The following is a 14779-nucleotide window of genomic DNA, read 5'->3' as shown; positions in this document are numbered from 1 at the left end:
TTTAGAACAGTTTAAATCAACAAATGGTAATGCTATGGTGTGCTGGGGATTTAAAAGCATGTCATGCTGAAAATAACAAACTAACTTGTTTCTTGTAAAAGTAATATTTGTGTGGGGAGCCATGTTCATTAGGCGTCATGCCAGGCTAGAAAACATATTCTCAATTTTGAAGCAGCCCTCTGAAAAAGCTCACAGGGGCATCTTAAAAGCGACTTGTTTTCTTTGACCTTTCATCAATTTAATAACTTTGTACTTAATGGTTTGTACACTTGTCCTTGTTTATCTTAATGGTCTTCATCTCTTTTCAGACCTCTTTCTCTTTTATTTAATCTGTAAAACATGTTGGGAAAATAGGCTGCTGATTTAGATATTTCATAAATCTGCATTTAAACGATAGTATGATTCTTCTTTTAAGTGGGGTTGTATGGGTTACTTATCCATAGTCAGGATATTACCTACAGTGGGTGCCGGTTGGAGCACCCCCAGTTTGGAGAAGCAGGCTGGAGTCCCACATGGAAGCTAAGTAACGTACTGCTGTGCATGGGAGTCAGCAACAAAATGTATTTTAGCCACCTAAAAAAGTCCCACCAAAAAACCCAAAACAAAACACAATGTTTAAGTATCTACAGTATTTTCACAGCTTTACCTTTCCTTCAGACGGCTTGTCCTGACGGCCTGTCCGTTAACTGCTTCAGTTCCCCATCTATTCTCCTGTCAAAGCTACCAGATTCCATTAATAAAGACTGTAATTTTAGCTCATTGAACAAACTGCTACTTTCATCAGTTCGTTAGTTTGTGCTATTGCATGGCTGTTTCGCTTTTCGTTGTTTTTCTCAGTGGAGTTTAGCTCGAAGAGAGCGATAAAAGGGCTTAATTTTCCTTTTGAAATAAATGTCTGACATTAAGGTAAAGTGGTGACAATAATCCAAATATAGCTTACATTTAAACTAAAATTGATTTGGTTAAGCGAGACTTTTTTAGGGGGCTAAAATATGTATTATTGCTGACCACTCAATAGCAGTGAACTGCTTAACATTGATGCCAATCTGTTGCCTGCTTCTCCAAACTGGGGGCAAGCCGACTGACATCTACTGTACAGTATGTAATCCACTGACTTCTGCATACAACCCGACTTCAAAAAATCTGAACTATCCCTTTAACATTTAGACAAATATAGGGTATAGTAAAATGCCAGCATTTCAGATCAGCTTTAGAAGTTGGAGGTGATGCAAGGTGAAATGAAATTAAGTCTGCAAGCCCAACAGGAAAGACATTAAGTGGAGTCAAAGAGTTGTAAAATGTTAAATGGTTGTTTCAGTTTCAATACATTTACACAGATGCAAAGCCTCAAATGGTGCCTAAAATTTGTTCAAGTCTCCCTTCACTTTCATGCCTTAAAGTGGCAGAATGGTGTGGCTAATATTAAGAGGCCTTCAGCAGTAAAATGTTTAAGTCTGTGGTTCTAGTGCAGGACTTTAAGCATTCAACCTTTATTTGAAGATCTTTCTGTGGTCTTTTTGTCTCTGTTTCTCGGATAAACTGAGCGGAAATGTTCTGCGCTTTGAGCACTGTGTGAGCAGTGAGAATGAATTTGGACAGCTGTAAAGACACAGATACTCACATTGTGCCGCGACAGCAAAACTGGATCCAGGAGAGAGGCCACTGAAAAGCCCTCTGTCAGACCTTTCAGTGACAGAGCCGCGCCCACTCTGACAAAGACCAGTCACTCACTTGATCACCTCTGCGATGACATCTGATAATGCTGAGGTGACGTTTAAAGCCTATTACGCAGACAGATAAAGACAGAATGAATGAAAGAATTAAGTAATCACTTCAGGCATCCTCATTTCTTACTGGTTTACAATGCTGATGAATTGGACATTGTGTCTTTCTTGTGATGACTAAGGTATGTGGTCACAGAGCTCAGGAAAACAATTCCTGACTGATGACATTACTTCGATGTCATGAGAATGTTGTTTTTCCTCACTTATTAAAAATATTTATTTGCTTTAAATGCCAAATTCATGGCTTGAGAACACTACAATAAGTGGGTTTTATATTTTTTTGGTCCAGCTGGCACTGAATATATTAAATTGGAAACTAGTTAGTGTACTTCCTGAAATTACCACAGATTTTCATAAGAAGTTAACCCTTAAGGCCCAAACACACCAAATCGACATCAAAGAACTTGTGGCCAAAAAGTTTCACTTGAACACACTGCAAAGACTACAGTCAAAGGCCAACTATTATGCAGATTCTGCACCTGCGTAAGAGGAAGTAACTCTCAGCAGGCAGCAGTAGCTTGTGTTCGACATTCAAAAAGGGAAACCTGAAGACAGAGGGGTGGATTTAAGATACTCGTTAGCTGGTTACCACATTAACAACACAACACGCTGTTTAAAGAACAAAGTATATTCACTGTGTGCAAGTGAACAATAACACAAACCATGAACCATTTCTGCTAAAGAGCTCAATGGCTAAAAAAGTATTCTTTTCAAGTACAAGAAGTTTGTTTTGATCTCATGCCCTCTTGATTTTAGTCATTTGTTTACTTTTCTCACTTCAGTGATTTTGGTGTGTTCCCCACAGGCTTTTTTTGTGGATTTAACATGCTGAATTGGCAGGCGACAATGGCTGACCTGTACCAACCGCGTGGGACACACTGCAACTATATATTGATCCAGTTATGGTGGTCATAGCAAACTGTAGTCTGTAACCATAGCTCTCTGTTAGCACTGTGCACACACACACAGGGAGTGTTTCTTGCAAAATGGGTCAAGTTGGAGGCAAATTCAAAGAAGTCACCTGGAAACTGTGACATCTGGTGAGTTCTGTGTTCTGAGTTGCAAATAAAGACATTATTGTGAGCAGCACATTTCCTCCAAATGCATTCACTGTTGCACACATTTAAATAATTCTGAATGGGAAAATTAATTAGATTGCCTTGATAGTTAACACAGGCTACAAAAACTTGCAATCCTGAGGATAAAACTGCAGAGCACTTTTAAGCACAATTACAATTCAAGGCTACAGTCAACCATTCATAGATAAAATCTCAGTTTTTCACCCTTTCTTCTTGATCACACATATCTTTGAAAGGGACATAATACTGAGCTGTAGTGGTGATTTGTACATTAAACTTTTATACTTTTTCTATTTTGCAATTACATTTGCTCGCTTACGGCTATATATACACACACGAATACATCTTTTGGCTGAACCAATCACAGTGTGGGTTTTCACTAAGAGTTAGGGGCAGTGGCATCATCAGAGTTGTAGAAATGGCTGAAAATGACTGAAATGACTTTGTTCTGACCTGGTTGTTCTTCAGGTTAATTGTGATGTGCTTAGAAATGGGGGACAGGCTTGTTTGAGTCCAGAAGGAACTGCAGATGAGCGTGAAGTACGTAGGGTACCACCCAGAAAGCACTGCAATTTTCTTTCATCTTAATTTTTCACTCTAGAGAGAGGAGCCCTTTTGTATCTTTTGGTGCAGCAATATAAATCCTCACAAGAATTTTAAATATAAAACTCCTCGCTGTGTTCTGTTGGGTAATTATCTCAACAAATTGTGCATGCAGCTTGCTACTGTGAAAGGCCATGTATGGTAAAAGAAAACTACAGTACCAAAATAATAACAAGGTGGTATTATTTGTGGCATTAAAGTGAAAACGCAGTTCTTTTTCATGTAAAGATGATCTACATGTAAATGTAAACAACAAAAATCCAGAGCAGAAAATGATATTCAGCAGATGACTCAGAATGACTTGGCCACTGGTTTCTGCCATGCACTCTTGTCATCCTGACAAGCATAAGCAGCACTAACATGCATTGTGGGTTATGAGCGGAGACGTCTTTCTAATTGGCTTGCCGCTGTCTGTCCTGATTTACAAGTGTATCGGAGCGGCTTTTTCACAACATGCACATAATAAACAATTGGACATGGCTCCAGCTCACAATTACTTTAGTTCAGTCTCCTGTCTGTATGCCTGCATGTGTGTGTGGGTTTGACTAAAGTTACTTTCCGGTGCACAAACCAGACTCAAGACCAGGACAAAAGCTGTGTCATCATTTCAGAAAGAAATTAATTTTGGGTCAGTGGTCAGGGATCCTAGTCAGGGTTAGGATTAGGCAAGTAGTGGTTTTCTTCAGGAATTGGAAGTAACACGTTACATAATGTCACAAAGTTGGTTTTTTTTTTGTATTTGTGCTGTGAGTATTTTAAATAATGCGTTATTTATTTATACTTCTGTTATATTGCATTGTTATATTGGATATTGCATCAAATCACATCCATTACTGAGTAGAAACATGAACTAGTCCTGATATAGAGTGCTCCAGGGAGGATGTTTTTCTGTAGGCTGTCGCAGAAGTTAGCATCGCCTTGGTTCCTGTGTAAAAAAGCCTACGGGAATTTTTCATTGGATTTTGGATTACTGTAGATACTTAAACATTGTGTTCGGAAATATAATCTTCACAAATGAGCACCACCTTTATGATTTATGGGGCCTAAATACAATTGCCAAAAATAAAAAGCTAATGTTAGGTTATAAATTAATACACCACAGTCACATGACTTAACGTTGCCACTACAATAATGCTGTAAAGCTAGTTTCGGTGCAGCTCGATGTGATGACATTCTGTGGTTTCTTTAGCCAACTGTCAGCAACAGCCTGACAAGCTTCAAAGTTTGCGAGCAGGGTATTTACTTACATATTTTATTTAGTAAAACAAAACATGAGTCAAGTCTCTTAAGCTTGTGTTAAGGCTTCTAACCAAAAACTCATGACTCTGACTTTGAGATGAGGGAACCAGAGGTGCTGAAATGCTAATACATTTCCAGGTTTTAGGACTCATTACTTGGGTTCTCTTTCATGGAGTAAGTCACAGTCACATGAATCAATCCTGATAAACGGTTTGAGAATGGAACAGAAAAAAGAAGATAAATCAGCTGCTGCAGCAGAGAATAAACTGCAGGTATTTCTGTGGCTGCAGAGGGACAGAGCAACAGAGAGGTGACACTAATCAGGTGACACTCTGCATGCATGTTATAGGCTACAAGTATTGTGTTAGAGCCTAAACCTGCATTTATGTGGTCCTGGAAATATTGGAGAAAAAAAAGTTTTGGACTTTCATTCAATTCAATTCAATTCAATTCATATGAGCACCCTCTAAAGTCAGAACAACAACTTCGAAAGTCAGTGAAAATCTAATTTCGTGAGTTGCTGAGTTGACAAGAGCAAGATCCTAAAATCCTCCCCCAGATTTGTTTAAAAGAAAAAAGAAAAAAACTGATAAAATGAATAAAAGCACAAAAGTTGTTTGATATTCTATATTTACCATTGTTTGTTCATTCATTTAATTACGATATAATACATAATTATTGTTCACTATTTATTCATTTTGTATATTTTATTTTATCTTTCCTGTTTAATATTACATTTTCATTCAGAACTTACATTTAGAAGCACTCTCTTTGTATTAAATGGCAAATCTGAAAGATGTTTACATTGTTTAACTATACTGTTTGGCAATATCTTTGCACTCCCACATGAAATTTTAATACAGTATTAGGTTTTAATCGTTAGTTGCTGTCCTTTTAGATAAATCCTGAACAGTTAGAGCAATAATTTAAAAGCATTTGTCAGGTAAAGCAATATTTTACAAAATCATTTTGTAATATTAAGTGTTATCAGTGTGTTGTTTGAACGCTCCGAGCAACACAACACATCTTCTTTGTGGCGTCCGTGTTATATCGACATTATGAGGTAAAGCTCTTGAACACACCACAGAAAAAATGGCACCATCCGAGGAGCACCTGAATGCAGCACAAATGTTTGCTAATTACTAGCCAAGCGACATGGCAAGAAGGAGCGTATGGGCTAGCAGTACATACGGCTAGCATTATTTAACCTCTGTATAGTTTAACAAAGTTAACACTACTACTACTACTACTTTAATTATCTGCTAATTTACTGCTCAACCTGGCAAGCACGTCGAGAGACGCCAGTAAAACACACCTGTGATGTGTGACGCAGGTGAAGATTAGCCTGTCTCGAGCTAACATGCTAAGTGTGTCCCTTACGCCATAAAACACACCTGCCATGTGTGACGCAGTTGCAGATTAGCTTGTCTCCAGCTAGCGGGACTTCTGTATGAGGTGTGAGGACTTTCTAGTGTTTTTGACAATATTTGCTGATGTGAAATGCAGCTCAACATGTTTGAACACTGGAAGAGTGGACTGGTTATATTTACCTCAAAATGAAGAAGAAACGAAGCTGAATGAAGAGCAGACTGTGGAGGACTTCAGGTGCAGGAGGCTCACAGAGTGACTCAGAGAGGTGAGTGCAACAACACGCTCACTGTTGCACTCTTCGGATGAACATGTTAAAAACGTGTCTGAAAATAGTGCAGCATTTCCTTTGCTGTAATATGAGTTTGAGGCTGCAGCTGCTGTCAAGTTTTTATTGCTTTATTCTGCTGTTGGTTTAGAAATAAGTGTATGGTCATTTATTTTGTGTAGCCTAATATTGTTCTTTACTGCCATAGCCCATTGACTTTTATTTATTGTTGGTCATTTTTGTCTGAGTTTTGGCTCTTGTCTGGTTGATTCTAGTTAGGCTTAAGTGAATGATAATCAGTTGCAAAGTGCCTTTGGTTTTAACACAAGGGGTCAAGTTGACGATGTTGTTCCACTAGTGTCTACCTTGGTATTTAAAGGAACTGTGTGCAAGATTTAGGGGAATTTTTCTGGCATCTAGCAGCGAGGACTGCAAATTGAAACCAGCAGAAACCTCCTGGTTAGAGTTATTTCACTGTCTGCTGTTCTGGATGTTTTTACCAGAGGCTGAGCAGAGGTCTCTTCTTCGCCAAAACAAATGAACCAGGTGACTAAAACTGGTCAAAACACTGAATAAAGCAGTGTCATGTCGCTTGAAAACACACATGGCCCTGTCTACAGGCAGTGTTCAGTTTGTCTGATTTGGGCTTCTGTATAAAGCTGGGAGTGCAACATGACAATCTCAGTCGATGAGGACCCGCTTCCTACACAGATATAAATGATTCATTCTAAGGTAACAAAGACACAAAGTTTCTTATTTTCAGGTGATCATAATAGATCATAAAGATAATGTATTATTATACTTAATTTCTGCAAAAATATTCTTCTAAATTCAAACACAGCAATTTTACTCAGAGTACATTTTAACTTAACTGCTTTTCATGTTTACTTAAGTTTATTTTCCACACAAATTGAGTCTTTTAATTTAACTTGTGTAAAATTCCTTTACAGTAACAGTACTTTTTCTTAAGTACAATATTTTAGTACTCTCTTCAATCAAAACTTTTTTTTAAAGGGTTAGGGTAAATCTCCAGGAAATTAATGTAAGTCAATGTAAATTCCCCTGAAGCGACGAAAGTAAAAGTTTGTGTGAAAGGGACAAAGGGTCTTTACTTTAATTGTTTCACATTATTATTGGATGGTAAATGATAAATTAAGGGATGAGCTGTATTCAAATGTTGTGGCTTGACAAAGTGAAACCAATTTTGATTTCTTTATGTATTGCAGGGTAATTTAATCCGTAAATATACATATTTATCTTGATATTTATCACATTTTATCTATCTATCTATCTATCTATCTATCTATCTATCTGTCTCTGACATAGTGCAGCCTTGGTCTTTTACTGTTAAAGAAACAAGGCCCTAGTGAGGCACATCTACCAAGATGTGAAGTAATAACACATTGACAATTCTGCTGACTCAGCGCACACCCACTGAGGCATTGAGAAAAAGAAAAAAAACTTGAGCAGTGCAACAGATTAAAAAAAAAAAATCCTGTGCCTAGTCCGAGAGGGGAAGTTTTCCATTTTATTTTCATTTTCATTATCTGTCTGGTGAAAGTATAAATGCCAGGAGGATTAGAGAAATTACATGGGCTCTCGCCTCTCCTGGCCTGGTGCTTATCCTCCTCTCTGCTCATCTCTCTCTCTCATTCTGTCTTTTTTCATCCGTTACTCCCCTACCTTCTTTGCCTTGCTCCCTCTGTTTACCCACCATCTTTCCTACTCCAATGTCCCTTTTCTCTCTTCTTTGCCTGTCTCTATCGATCTCTGGATGTCATAGCTACTCTGTCACCTCCTTCACCTCGCTCCCCTGTGACTTACCCCTTTTTTTATTTTTCCGACCCCTAACATCGTTTTCAGCCATGCCGCTGCTTCTCCTCTCTTTTTGTGAGTATGTCGCTCTCACCATCCCGCTGGAACTCCCCACGGGGTTCACAGTGGGTCAGCATGACTGGTTCTGGCTCCCATGGGTCCTGCTGGCCGGCAAGTTCTCAGCAAAAAGAAGTGTCTTAAGAAGGCCCCCCCCTAATCCTTAAGATCTATTACAGATAACAGCGCTGACACAGGCGACAGAGATTAGAGGGGGCAGATACTGACTGTATTGATTGGCCTTCTCATCTCGAGGCCAGCCCAGCAGCTTGCTCGTGTAATAGCATGCTGTAATGAAATTCAGCCAGTACGTCAGAGCCAGCAGCTCTAAATGCATAAAGACTGGACTGATCTGAGGTATACTGGTGATACTGTAAAGCCACACAGTGAGGGAAGGGGACAGAGTGCCCGCTGGTATATCATTTTAAGTGGAGGCTTCACCTCCCTAAATATATGCTGGCCCACAGTTGCCCAAATCTGCTGAGAGTGAAAACCACTCTGGACCCGAGAATGATTTTTTTTTTTTTAATGTAGTGTCATGAACTTGTGTTTTAGTGAGCCATTTGTTAGGCATTTTTGTTTGGCAGTCACATTTAGTCATGATTTTGGAGCCAAAAAACAAAAACCAGCTGGACCACTCACTTTGCAGTCCATTTCTAGAGGTTATGAGGCCAAATTCATTTTGTGCTTAGCTCAAAAAGATGCGAGCCAATTTTTTTCCTTTTTAGAATTTGATAAATGTTTGAAGTGCCCATGGCTCATTAGGCTGGTACTTTAAAATTAGGATCGGTATGAAACTCTAATTAAACTGATACTTGGCCATCGTGACGGAATTAAAGCAGCCATGTCTGTGCATGTAATGTTTTGCTGTCTTGAAGTGGTGCGTAGAGGAAAAGTCGATGGTTATTTCACTTTTCAACAAATACTTATAAGTCTGAATGTATATGAATTCTTGCCATAATGACAAAAACTGAGCTGCTGTGAATCCATACAGTTGGATTTTGCACATTTACCCCCCTGCAGTAAAAGAAATTTCATTTAGTTCTCCCTTTTGCAGTCAAGCATTTCAAAGTAATTTTAGAATTTTCTGTTTATTTGTCGTTAGTGAATTATTTAATGACAGTTACCAGGCTGGCTGAGTCCAGGTAGCAGAAAGGAGAGACAATTAACTCAAAATATACACATAACAGCATAATAAGAGCTACGTAAACTGGAGGAAACCATCTTTTGGCAAAAAAAAAAAAAATGATGTGTAGTTCCACTAACATGAAGGGGGCGGGGATTATTGACCTATACTGCAGAGAGCCACTAGATCAAGATGTTTTGGATTCTTTTTTGGGGAGCTGTCATGTCGTCCATCTTCATATACAGGCAGGTTTTGGCTCAGAAATAAGTGAGCTGAAGTGGAAATGTTCAGATAACATTATAGTTTGGGTTAAAATGACTTAATTAAGGTTAGCTGACCATCGTTTCAGTGGTTACTGCAATAAACACATAGTTACGTTCAGGGAACAATTGTGGTCATGCTTCATTTAAGGATCACCTTAAACTAGACTAAAAAAAGCCCACTAAAAGCCTGGGAGATTTTACAAACAAGACTAAGGACCTTTTGAGCACTGACTGCACGTGTATGGTGTCTGAAGGCTGTTAATTGGATGTTTTTTTTTAAAGTTTGTTGCTTGTGTGTGAATTTTTATGCTGTTTGCTTTAACTTTTATTTTATTGTGTTTTTAGTCTATTTGTTCTTTTGTGTAAAATTCTTCATACTGCTGTCTTGACCAGGACTATCTTGAAAAAGAGATTGTAAATATCAATTGGACTCTTCCTGGTTAAACAGAGGTTAAATAAAAACAACAACAACAAAAAAACAATGCTGACTGTCAGTTAGAGACAGAAAATGAGCAGTTTTCTCTGATATAAAAGTCAGATGTTTTCTTTACCCAGTCATCCAGCGTTACATCCTCTCAACAGGATTTAGTTGTTCGATAATACCTGGCTGACTCCTTTACTTAGAACCACACACAATTATCTAAACTGACCAATATTAAATCTGTAAGTACCATTTTAACCTGTTAAATGTTCTAAAGTCGGGTAAGTAATTAGCTGCTTAGCCTGCAAACTGACATTAATGGTTGTTTGTTTGTTTAGTTTCTCATTCAACAGCCCAAAGTACAGGAAAAGACATTTGTCCTTGTTTGTTAAGTATGAAGGAGACATTAGCTTGAAAGATAATGTGGGTTGTTGTTTAAGCCTCTGGTGTAGCAAGCTGCTGTCTGGCTGTTACTGTGACCACCTGCTTATGATAGAATGGTCACGTTACTGCTCTATGCAAATACAATGAAATGATTTATTTGGCTGTATTTGTAGCAGAACAGACAACACCCTGAATCTGTTTTATGCAAACATAGGGGCTGTCACCCCCCCAAAAAAACCTCACAGAGAAAATATGTATGCAGTAGCTAAAAAGAAACATTTTATTTCACTTCAGTTGAACTTGAGCCACAAAAAGTCACATGAAGATTATTATATTAAGATTAAATATTATTTTGGTGCCGTTTACATGCACGCCTCTGCCAGAAAAAAGGCTCTTATAAGCAAGCATTATGGGCGCCAAAGTAGGATTATCTTTTAGGGGCATTTTTCTCTTTATTGATAGGACAGCTTAAAATGTGCACGGTGGAAGAGAGGCCCATATGGGGTGCACACTCTAACAGGTGAGCTACAAGTCTCCACCAAGGTAGGGGGTTTTATATAGAAATAAATTGGCCAACGTATTTATGTTCCTCATCTATTTTGTCCATTCATGAAATACTGAAATGGCTTGAAATGCATTACTTTCAGTGTGTTGGCTCTGTTTTGATGGACTTTCCTGGCACTGTCAAGCAGGGCAGGTGCAACACAACAAGCTACATTTGTCAGTAGCTGAATACAGAGAACATCTCCAGCAACGATGAATATACACAGATGGACAGAGGACAGTGCTCATAGTTGTGTTATTCTGAAATCTGGAACATTTTGCTTTTGCAGTTTTAGGTATTTTTGTATGACATACTAGATATGATATGTTACGTGCAACCGGTTACACTAAGAACTCAGACTAAGGCCATGTCCATACGGAGACAAGTTTAGGTGTATCTGCAAAAGCTTTTTATAGTATGGACGTTTTGTCCACATGGAACCGGCGTTTTGGGAGCCAGAATACGCTAATTTTTGAAACCGGGTCCTAGTGTGAACAAATCTGAACACACCACCCTCGCATTTCTGTGTTTACAACCCATATGCATCTTTCCTGAACCGATGATGCCGTAGCCCTACCTCTCCCTTAACCCGCATACGCTAACCTGCCAACAACAACATCAACAATAGCGGATTACAGTGTTGTGTTTGTGCTGCAGAAGCTACTGAGTGTAATATGGCTTTTACAGCAGAACTCCTGCCACACACAAATGTCTCTTTTCTTCGCCATCTTCTTCTTTGTGTGTTTGTTTACATCGCACGAGTTTTATGCGCATGCTCCATGTCTTATTCTCTGTTTTTGGTGTATTTCTGTGCCAGCATTACAGCACCACTTACAGGCCTGGCATATATACTACGGCATTTTCAGTGGTTTTGTGTGGACACACACATATCTTGAGACGATTCTGTGTTTATGGAAAACGTTTTTAAAACGAAAAAGAAATAGATCAGTTCCATCTCCATGTGGGCATGGCCGAAAGGTCACACAATTTATTGGTTTGGCTGATTAATTAGCCCTGATAGGTTGTTTTACAAACTATGGTTATCAGCTGAGCTTGCCTCTGGTAGTGGCAGATGGCTGCATGGCCTTCACTAGTCATGCAGAGATGTGTATGAAGAGGTGAGGGTTGCTTTAAAGTGAGCAAAAAGGAGCTAGTCAGTGGGTACAGCTCCAATGATATTTGGTCTCTTCTGCTGTGTGATTGTGTCTCAGCATATTGTTCTTCATTTAAACATGTATTTACATGAGTCTTCTTTTTGCCTGGACTACAACAGCGGGTCTGGTACTGCAGCGCTATAGCAAAAGTCCATGAGCCTGTGACTGAGTGAATGTCGCTACTTTTTTTATACTAAAAGCCAATGTTTGAAATGAAAAGCCCTCTAGCGTTTCATACCCAGTCTTGTTATTATTCGTTTTTTCAAATTATGTTTTTGTCTATTTGTTCATTGAATAAACAGAACAAACATTCATTAGCACCATCCCAACCATCCTGCATAACAGAACTCTGTCAGTAAATGGAGAAACTTCGACAAACTATTATCGAATGTAAATAAGCAAGTGGTTAGATAAGCGTAATCGAAAAAATCCTAACAAAATTAAATATATGGAAATTTAAAAGAAATAACGTAATCATAGTAATAAATAATAATGATACTGATAATAATAATAATAAAAAATAAATTAATAATAATAATAATAATAATAATAATAATAATAAAATAACATATACACACATACAGTACATGTACACAGATGCTTACACTCTAACACATATATAGCAAAAACCATATATAAGTAGAAATCAGGACAAAACAGTCATCCTCCTTCTCTCTCTTCCTGTTATTGTCCTTGTGTTCGATGTTTTTTTTAATGAATCTTGAAGAAAGTATTTTGAAGAAACATATTTCCATCATTCTACAGTCTTGTTTCAAATTAAATTTGAGTTTTTTAAAAAAATGTTACTTTATTTACCAATTACAAAATACTCAAAATTAATTAAAATACTTATTTCAGATTACTGTTTTCATCAAGGTAATGTTGCTGTGAACCTGAGAATCTCAGGTTGACTTTGAGGAAACGTAATGGTTTAAAAATAAAGATGACTCCCACCAAGACAGCTTATTTTATGTTTAGTTCCAGATTAATATATTACTTTAAGTTTGATTTTCTAGATGTGCATTCTTGGTTTGGCTTTTTCCTGTTCTAAATTATCAATATTTTAGCAGCCTTCAAAAAATCCAATATCGGTTGACCTTTGACTCAGACTTTGGTTCTCAGTCTTGGATGTATGACAGTGCAGTTGTGGTATGTAAGTGATGCTTGAATCAGCAGTGGTGCTCTACAACCTCTTGATGTACCTAATACTATACTACAAGTGCATCTCAGTGTGGTTTATTTGATTTGGAGAATTGCTGCTTTTGCATTTGCTTTTCAAATATTAAAGAAGATTGAAACTGACAGATCCCTAAGAGAAAAAATACATATTCAAATAGATCACAATTTTCTACATCTGCCTTCTGTTTGCCTTTCTTCCTCTCTTTACAGTACAGCACTGATATTTTTTCATTTAACTGTAATAGCTCTGCACGTCTCTGGCTCCACTAGTGCCGTTTACCTAGAATAGAAAAAAAGCGTATTTGCATTCATCCTGATATATGATCGTAGCAACGAAGATACTATTTTCAAGTGTTTGCAATCCTTCACTGAGATTAGCATTACATGTTGAAAACATGTGACAGTTGTGTTTAGAATAGCACTGTCTAAAATCTATTATCTATTTTCGAGGCTTATCACATGTGGCCCTAGTTATACTTGTTTCAGCCTCTTTCTCACGCACTACTCCTCCTCCTTAGGCCACCATGCTTGGAAGAAGCAGCAGCCCCTCTGTCCCCTGGGTTTAGCTTGATGCAATAGATTGCCAACAACATGCAATAGCTACAAGGCCTCTGCTAATCACACTATTGATCCTGTAATTCCACCCATTTGAAACTCTTTACCTCGGTGGGCGGTATCAATGAATAAAGTCCAAGACTCCGATTCTTCCCCCGTTCGCTGAGGCACCTGGTGTCTCTGGGGAGGTGATTGAGACCTGTGTGCCTTCTCCACATCACAGCCTTGCTCTCTTTTTAGTATTCAGCCGCCACAGACTCCACAGGAAAGTCTGCCGCGCTGAGAACAAACGCAAATGGAGAATGGCTGATCGACCTCCTTCCCTTTGACTGCTTCTTTGTGAGACTGTTGTGTGTTGAGCTGTGTTTGTGCTGTGTTGTTTTTTTTTTGTTGTTGTTGTGCAAGTAAAGATTGTCACATCAGTGCAAAGATCTGAGATCCAAGAGGGGAGAAGCCTTAGAATGTGAACTCTTATGGAATATCAATAGGCAGAGTAATGGCCTGGTTTTGGAGATGGCAGTGAAGGCTTTGGTCCATAGCATATCATTTCAAAAGCCGGTGCCAACGGTACAAAAACACAACAACACATCTGATAGTCCCAACAGCTACCTTGTGATTACACAACGTCCCCAAGTAGTTAGTTAAGTCTGTCACCTTGTCAGTGAATTAGATTAACTGTGACAGACCTCCTTGACAATAATTATACTTTACGATGACAGGAGCAAACTCAGCAATGCGTGCCCTCCTAAGAAAAACCAGGCTGAAATTTACGACATTGCTCTGCACGTGCACTCTGCAATAACGCAGATGGCGCGAGGCAGCTAATGGTGGGTTTAATTTTTCTCAGCACTTTGCATCATATAATTGACCCTTTTACTCTAGATCTGCGAGGAGATGAGCTTGAAGTCCCCGAGTCTTAATGTAATGTTTTGTATGCCTT

The sequence above is a fragment of the Plectropomus leopardus genome, chromosome 2 (assembly GCF_008729295.1).
Source record: "Plectropomus leopardus isolate mb chromosome 2, YSFRI_Pleo_2.0, whole genome shotgun sequence".
In the NCBI taxonomy this organism is placed as follows: Eukaryota; Metazoa; Chordata; class Actinopteri; order Perciformes; family Serranidae; genus Plectropomus; species Plectropomus leopardus.
Note: the sequence above shows the minus strand (reverse complement) of the source record.